Source organism: Amphimedon queenslandica, unplaced genomic scaffold (genome assembly GCF_000090795.2).
Source record: "Amphimedon queenslandica unplaced genomic scaffold, v1.1 AMPQUscaffold_12348, whole genome shotgun sequence".
Classification (NCBI taxonomy): domain Eukaryota; kingdom Metazoa; phylum Porifera; class Demospongiae; order Haplosclerida; family Niphatidae; genus Amphimedon; species Amphimedon queenslandica.
Window position 1 is genome coordinate 4,477 of NW_003547415.1, and position 7,681 is coordinate 12,157.

Consider the following 7,681-nt stretch of genomic DNA (forward strand, 5'->3'; position numbering starts at 1 on the left):
AGTTGATGGAGATTCCAACAATACAATGCATGAAATAGAAGTGTTTCCTATTTCATGCAGCATGTTGCAAGCTTCTTTGACTCCTGTATAAACTGTGTTGCATGCAGCAAAGTGTTGCATATAGTGTATGTTGTGGTTTACTGGTATATTGAATTGTATGATAGTAAAAGTGTTTCGTGTAAAAGTATATTCTATAGAAACAGTATCACCCTTGACTGATCTAGAAACTGTGTAAATATATGAAACCATAATTTTAATATTATTCTATTTTAGTTCTTTGATATGAGAATGTTTTATTTTTAGATATTCCTTCTCCTAATTCATTAACTCCTGTTGTGACATATGTATAATGGTGAATAAATAAATTATTATCCACAAACTGATAACTTGTAGTATTTACTGATATAGTATCCACTAGACTACCAGTAATACCATCATATATTCTTAGTATATAATACAATATAGATACTCTGACATAAACTGTAGAAGCAGTCCATGTTATATCAATAGAAGAATAGTTGTCAATTAAAGAGTCAATATTAGTAACTGGTCCAAGAAAACCTAAAGTATAAAAATGAACATTTGGTGTGAAACATGTTTACCAAATCCAAAAGAAGGTATAGGTAGAAATTCTCCTCCATTATTACTCAGTGATACATTAACAATAAATGCATTTAAATTATTAGGTAAAGCTGTTACTCCAGTAATCATCAGTTGATCATTAACTTGTGGTATTATACTTCTATCCTGTATTTCAATATTATGAGTATTCAGTATAATAACTGTTATACCATTAGGATACTCTCCTTTGCATAGTTCACTGACCTAAATCAATTGAGATTGTGTTTACTTATAACACAATTGACTTACATTAATACTGATACTTAATGATATTTGTTGTCCATCAATTACTGGTACTATTGATACAGTAGGAGTAATGAGAGGAACTGAAAGATACACTGTGAACATATACATGAAGCCATAGTAGGACTAACCTGTTTCATAATATTATTAGATGAACCTATACTCCAGGATCATTAATAGGAAAAACTGACACATTATTTAATATACAAGGATCAGGATTAGTAGCTGATAATGTGATATTATTAGTAGTAGTTGTAATGTTCAGTAATCCATTAACTACTATATAGTATCCAGTGATAGGTACATTATCCAGTGTATAAGGAGCTGTCCATGTTAATAATACACTGGATCCATTAATAAAAGTATAATCCAGATCAATAACACTAGCCAATAGACCTAAAAAAGAAATTATAGGAATAATGTCACACACTAACCTTGCATCATTAATATTGCTGTATCACTGAGCACTGACTGTAGAGGTTCATCAGTAACAACTCGACATCTCACTTCAGTATTATTATTATGTTCATAAGCTATTGCTTGTATTTCTGCTCTTCTAGTACCATTATGAACACTGGATGTTACACTAAATCCTTTAGCTATAACATCTGTATTAGAGCTGGTGTATTATTAACTCAAGCAGTAAGTTCATCACCAGTTCCTTCACAAGAGAATACAACAGTAGAGTTGAGTGCTGTATTAATAAACACTAGCTGTACTGTTATAGCTATAGTGACAATAAAAATGTGAGAATATACCTCTATATATAATACTTAGTTACTTACTAGCACAATCAATGTACTGCAGCAAAAGAAGAAAAATTATTAGATTCAACATTTTAACTTGACTGGGATTGGCGCGGCTGTGGATCATTTTCTTTATTATCACGCAGATTCTGCGTAGATAGTCAGGCTATGGTCAAGGTGGACCTGACTATAGATTATCATGATCATTCTATCCTTATCCTTTTATTTCAGTTAAGTCCCAAGATAAGTCATTGTGCTAATAAGTATCACTAATACTATTCAAGCAGTTATTGTCATCAACAATATAGATATAACAGTACAGCCAGTGTCTATTAATACAACACTCAACTCTACCGTTGCCTTCTCTTGTGAAGGATCTGGTGATGATCTTTCTTTCAGGGTTAATAATACACTAGCTACAAATACAGATGTTATAGCTAAAGGATTTAGTGCAACATCAAGTGTTCATAATGGTACTAAAAGAGCAGAGTTACAAGCAATAGCTTATGAGTACAATAATAATACTGAGGTGATATGCAGAGCTCTTAATGATACACCTCTTCATGTAGAGTTCAGTAATACAGCAATATTAATGATACTAGCCTATACATAATATCTTCATTACCAATACAAACTTTTAATGGTATTTTCATTAATTTAATCAGTATAATTGCCTTTAAAAGCAAAATAGCCTTTGCTATTCTTGTCTGTTTTCATTCTTATTTATGTGCATTCCCTGTAACACAAACAGTGAGTGAATGAGTGACCACAATTAAGAGAGTAACAGCATAGATAATTGATAACAAGCCACAACTTACTATAAAAACTATAATGATAAAAAATATTATTTAAAAATATTATAAAAAGTATTCTTTTTTCATTGAATAACTAATGATTAAAGAATTTCAGCCCACTTCCCTAGATGTATGGTGTTATGGGTTTTTTCTTCTTTAGGTTTATTGGCTAGTGTTGTTGATCTGGATTATACCTTAGGATCCAGTGTATTATTAACATGGACGAGCTCCTTACACACTGGATAATGTACCTATAACTGGATATTATATAGTCAATGGATTAGTGAAAATTACTACTCATTAATAATAATACTATCAGCTACTAATCCTGATCCTTAATTGTACATGTATATCAAATAATGTATCAGTTTCTCCTATTAATGATGTTGGGATAGGTTCATCTAATAATATCAGTTATTATCATAAAACAGGTTATATAGTTCTACTATGACTTCAGGTACATGTTCACAGTGTATCTTTCATATCCTCTTATTACCCCTCCTGTATCAGTGCTACAATTAATTGATGCATGGACAATTGAATATCAGTATTAATGTGAGTACATGTATTATGAAACTTATGTAGGCATAGAAATTGTAAATATGGGAATAAACAAGGCTTTTTATAATAATGTTTTTATATATCATGTAGTTTATGTTATTTAATATGGCAATTATCATACTACATCAACCAATCTGATTGTGGTCAATTACAACTAGGCATAGTAGAACTACAATTTTGTCAGTATTGTTGCCTTGTATAAACTATTGTAATTGTATAGACATGCACCATTAGGTGAGTAAGCTGTGTATTGGTGAATATCCTAACAATGTAACAGTTATTATACTGATTACTGGTAATGAGGTGCAAGATAGTGCCAGTATATCAACACGAGTTAATGATCAACTGATGATTACTGGAGTAATAAGTAATAACTGTACCTAATACAATAACTGTACCTAATAACTTAAATACATTTATTGTTAATGTATTACTGAGTATAAATGGAGGAGAATTTCTACCTACACCTTCTTTTGAATATAGTAAGAATTATTATATTGCATGTTCTTTAGTTCTCTCATTGCTAGGTAAAGTTAGACCAGTTACTAACATTGACTCTTCAATTGACAACTGTTCTACTATTGGTATAACATGGACTGCTCCTACAGTTGATGATAGAGTATCTATACTGTATTACATATTAAGAATATATGATGCTATGATTACTTGTAGTCTAGTGGATACTGTATCAGTATATGGTACCAGTTATCAGTTTGTGAATAATAATTTATTGCATCATCATTATATATATTATATTTGGAGTTAATGAATTAGGAGAAGGAATATGTAATAATAAAACATTCTCGTATCAAAGAGGTACATCATATGCATGTATAATTATGCTTAAATGCTTAATTATATAAATGCTTGAAAAAGACTTCTTATTTTTTATAGTTCCCAGATCAGTAGAGAACACACTACACTAGATACATTATATATACACAAGACACAGCTATTGTTCAATATAATATTCCAGTAAGAAGTACCTTGTCTTGAAGAAGAAGTTGCAACATAGTAATTTATAGGTTATAAATGAGTGTACTGGTGAAGCTCCTGTGAATGTTACAGTTACTGTAAAATGTAATGGAACTGGTGTTGTGTTTAGTAATACTGAGCTAATTGAACAGGAAAGACAACCAAATAATATAACAGGATTAATATCAGTCCATCAGTATCAACAGTGTAGTGTCAGTATTGTATTTTGTAATGAGGCTGGCATGCAGTAGTGAGCCATTCATACAAACATTTAGTAAGTGATTGAATATTTTAGAGCATTATAATTTCATATATCAACAGATACTAGTCTGCTGCTTCCTCCTGACATTAGTTCATCCCTTTCTACAGTTTCCATAGCACCAACCATTGGACCAGGATCAGACCCTCAGACAAGTTAGTTGTTTTAGAGACATGCTGAGAACATGGCTTTGACATTATTTATTTTCTTATAGTGACAATAAGTCCTATTGCTGTTGGCTGCTTTAGTGTTGTAGCAGCTTTGATAGTACTCTTGGTAGCTGTATTGATATACACATATTGTAGATGTAGAGGTTAGTATCAATTATGCCGTAATTATTATGTATGTGTTATTATTAGCTACATGCAAGTACTGGCACTATTCTCAATATCAGGAAGATGCCACTGAGTGATTCAGAACAAATATTTAATGGTAAAAGGCAAAGAAATGGTGCATATAATCTTGTGAACATGGCAAAAGATGATGCAGATCAGTAACACAGGAAAATAGTGTGGTAGAGCAAGGCATTGTGTTTCATTTTTCATTTTTATACTACGACTGCAATCAATAAAAGTAAATCTTGATATCTCTATAAATCATTATGTTGAATGTTTTCATTAAGTTTTTTTTTATTTTCAAGGAATGAAGTAGACTAATTGTAAATTGAACTCACTCTTTTAGTTTTATCTGATAATTTTGTATTAGATCTTTTACATGGTCTTACTAACAATAATGATGAATAATAATTATGGTTGTACTATAGGGAGTTGAGGAGGGGGAACAGGAAGAGGAGATACAAATGTTAATCTAATCACAGCATCTTGTGTAGAGTAATTTGTCTTCTTTGGTACACATATGCATGATAGCAATCATCAGGTGAATAATATGTGGCTACTGTAGATGGGATAAAGACATTATTGCCTTTAGTACAAAGCTCTACCTCCAATAGATTAGAGCACAATCTTGATTTAAAAGTGAAAGTCTGCCTCACAGTTTGAAAAAGGATTTCGGTACAGTACTCAGCTTCGTGGATTTGTTTGTTATAAATGTTATTGCTCCAAAATTTGACAAAACACTGTTGAAAACACCCTATACTTATTAGATAGTACAGGGTATTTCACTTAGAGAGAATTCTCTATTTCCTGCACACTGCACAGTTCTACTATACTACTACCATTGCACATGCAGGTTCATTTCATTGACACAACATTGGCGTAATAAAATACACCAATGAAACATCATTTCAATTTGGTATGATGTTTTTTACAAAAAATAGACTTCAATGATGACATAAAATATGTAATACTAACCAGTACAGTACAGTGACATTAAGACTTACTGCAACAGTAGTAGACCTAGTATATAATATGAATCCATGGGCGTGGCTGTTGAGCATTAAATTAAAAAAATTATTGATTAATCCACTACGCGCCCTTGATTTTCCTCGAATTTTGTCATGATCACGGCTTTGTCCTTTATCCTTTTACTTCAGTTCAGTCAGAGGTTAAGTAATTGTGCTAGTAAGTACTTATTCTCGCATTTTATTGTCATCATTTATAGATATAACAGTTCAGCCAGAGTCTATTAATACAACACTCAACTCTACTGTTGTCTTCTCTTGTGAAGCAGTTGCTGATGGACTCACTGTTAGAGTGAATAATGAATTAGCTTCTGATAGAGCTGTTCAGGACAAAGGATTTAGTGTGTCATCAACTAGCAGTGGTGGGACTGTGAGAGCAAAGCTACAAGCAATAGCTTATGAACATAATAATAATACTGAAGTGAAATGTAGAGCTAGTACTGATCATCCTTTTCAGGTGAAGTTCAGTGATACATCAAGATTAATAATACAAGGTATGAATCAACATTGCTTGTAAGTACACAACTAACCATTTCCCTTTTAGGTCTATTGGCTAGTGTTGTTGATCTGGATTATACCTTTATTAATGGATCCAGTGTATTATTAACATGGACAGCTCCTTATACACTGGATAATGTACCTATCACTGGATACTATATAGTCAATGGATTAGTGAACATAACTACTATTAATAGTAGTACTAATATTACATTAACAGCTACTAATCCTGATCCTTGTATATCAAATAATGTATCGGTTTCTCCTATTAATGATGTTGGGATAGGTTCATCTAATAACATCAGTTTTTGTTATGAAACAGGTTAGTCCTACTATGGCTTCATGTATATGTTCACAGTGTATCTTTCAGTTCCTCTTATCACTCCTAATGTATCAATAGTACCAGTGATTGATGGACAATTAAATATTAGTATTAATGTGAGTACAAGTATCTATAAGCTTATCATCATGTCTATAGTATAGACTTGCATAGCCAGAGGGGCTGGCTATGCGATACTATCTATAGTAGGCAAGAAATCATATTTTAGTGAAACAGATAAGGCTTTTTATAATAATTAGCCTTTTATAATTGTCATGGCGTAGTAGAATTGCATTTGTATATTGTCACATTGTATACTATTGTAATGTATACACATGCACCATTAGGTGAGTAAGCTATGTATTGGGGAATATCCTAACAATGTAACAGTTATTGTACTGAATACTGATAATGAGATGCAAGATAATACTAGTATATCAACACAATTTAATGATCAACTGGTGATTACTGGAGTAATAACTGTACCTAATAATTTAAATACATTTATTGTTAATGTATCACTGAGTAATAATGGAGGAGAATATTTACCTACGCCTTCTTTTGGATATAGTAAAGAACTATTTCATTGTATATTCCTTAGTTTTCTTGTTTTTAGGTAAAGTTGGACCAGTTACTAACATTGACTCTTCGATTGACAACTGTTCTACTATTGTTATAACATGGACTGCTCCTACAGTTGATGATAGATTATCTATACTGTTTTACATACTAAAAATATATGATGCTATAACTGGTAGTCTAGTGGATACTGTGTCAGTATATGATACCAGTTATCAGTTTGTGGATAATAATTTATTTATTCATTGTTGTACATATGTTATAACTGGAGTTAATGAATTAGGAGAAGGAATATCTAATAATAAAACATTCTCATATCAAAGAGGTATAATAGACAATGATTACTGAATAATAAATTCATCCCTTTTAGTACCACAATCAGTTACCGAAGCTGGCTCAAATATAATAACATTTAGTCAAAATACTTCTACTGCTTTCTTTAATATATCAGTAATGCCATGTTATTTAAATTTTATTCTTGTTAATGTGTATTATTATAACAGGTGGTATTGGAGTGTACTGGTGAAGCTCCTGAGAATGCTACAGTTACTGTACAATGTACTAGAGCTGGTGTTATTTTTAACAACATATATCTAGTGGAATATACTACACAGTCAATGAATATAACAGGATCAGTATCAGTACCACTATATGAACAGTGTAATATCAGTATTGTATTTAGTAATGAGGCTGGTAGTAGTAAACCATTTATACAATTATTTAGTG

The 7,681-nt window shown here is 31.5% G+C and overlaps 1 long non-coding RNA gene across 1 annotated transcript; it reads left to right on the forward strand.

Moving 5' to 3' along the window:
- Positions 1 to 4,281: 4,281 nt before the first annotated feature.
- Positions 4,282 to 4,770, forward strand: LOC109587988 (uncharacterized). Its single transcript, XR_002187905.1, has 3 exons — positions 4,282 to 4,354; positions 4,414 to 4,512; positions 4,559 to 4,770. It is a non-coding gene; the product is annotated as an uncharacterized LOC109587988 (long non-coding RNA).
- The last annotated feature ends 2,911 nt before the right edge of the window (positions 4,771 to 7,681 follow it).